The sequence below is a fragment of the Gavialis gangeticus genome, unplaced genomic scaffold (genome assembly GCF_001723915.1).
Source record: "Gavialis gangeticus isolate Ggan-Ray unplaced genomic scaffold, GavGan_comp1, whole genome shotgun sequence".
Taxonomy (NCBI): Eukaryota; Metazoa; Chordata; order Crocodylia; family Gavialidae; genus Gavialis; species Gavialis gangeticus.
The window spans coordinates 142959026-142960618 of NW_017729032.1; positions in this window are offsets into that span (position 1 = coordinate 142959026).

Genomic DNA, 1593 nt, shown 5'->3' on the forward strand with positions numbered 1-1593 from the left:
TTTTTTTTTTTTTTTTTTTTTTTTTTTTTGCAACTATCTGCTTGGTCTAATAAAAGATATCACCTCTACCACACTGATGACTCTAACCCAAATGCTCATCTCCATAACTTGTCCCAAGATCCTGATGCAAGAGGCAAGAATTCCTGTGGGGTTTGTTTTACCAGACTAAGGATTTGTTTTAGTCAGTGGGTTCTTCTACTAAACCAAGTGCACGGTTGGGACAGACTTAGAAAAGCTTTTGAATGCAAAGCGTTTTCATCTGTTGTGATCCCAAGATCCTTAGACATTTGAGAACAGAGGCAAAAGCCTGTTCTGCAGGCCTGTCCAACAAATACTAAAATTGCCTTGTGTTGCTGCTATGCTCCTTAATCAGACTACATATTTCAGAGGCGAGAGAGAGAGAAATAGGTGAAGGTCAACCTGAGCTTAAAAAGAGAGCCAGTCGGTTAGTAAGAGACTGTTTTGATTTCCTCGTCTTTTCCTTCTACAATCTCAAGCACAGTACGCTCTTGCTTGAGGCAGGAAATTTGGGGGAGGAAGAAAGATAAAGATCCAGGCAAGATGTGAAGAATAAGGGTCTTTAGTCCTGTTGTTGTCCAGAATATATAACTTGAAGCAGTGGAAATACTGATTTCTTGATGGATATGTCATGTTGAAAAAAGAGTTTTAAATAGCAAATGGTAACTCCTAGCTATTATGGAAGCCTGGGGTCTGCAAAGAGGAAGACCTTGAGCATTTCTGTGTTCCCTGCAAGTAGGTATGCTCCTGGCTCCAGGAGGAAACTGCCAAGGTTAGAAATTGAAAAAAGGAAGCAATAAGTATTTTGGGGAATTCTCTATTTCAATCCTCTTTGTCTATGCAGCCAAATGATACTTTGTCTATGCAGCCTAACTACTTCACAGTTAGGGCGGCTAGGAGCTGGAACAACTACTTCACAGTTAGGGCGGCTAGGAGCTGGAACCAACTTCCAAGGGAGGTGGTGCGGGCCCCTACCCTGGAGATCTTTAAGAAGAGGCTGGATGCCTACCTGGCTGGACTCATTTGAGTCCCGTTTCTTGTTTTGGGGTTTTGTTGTTCTCCCGCCCTGGCGGAGGGTCGGGCTAGAAGATCTACTAGGTCCCTTCCGACCCTAAATCTATGAAACTATGAAACTATACTTCTCACTTATAAGAGTAGAGAGTCTCAGCATGCAAATCCTCTAAGTGATTCATAAAATCCTCCCCTTATGAAGGGAGTCATATTAAAATGGCCTATATGTGTAATTATTCCAACATTGATGAAGCATGGCAACCAAATTGATTCACCAAATGCTGCACAAGCATGGAAACTAGGCCATTTTGATTATACACAAGTGGGCAGGCCTCACCTTTTCTATGCTACAGGGCTTTTATCATTAACATGATAAAATTGACACCATCTCCCACCCCATCCTCATTAAAAAACTAGGCGACTGTGGCATTGATGCCTACACCTTCAGATGGATTGCAGCTTGGCTGAAGGGGTGTACTCAGAGGGTGGTGGTGGACTGGTCATATTTGACCTGGGGAGAAGAGGGCAGTGGAGTCCCCCAGGGCTCAGTCCTTGGGCCCGTGC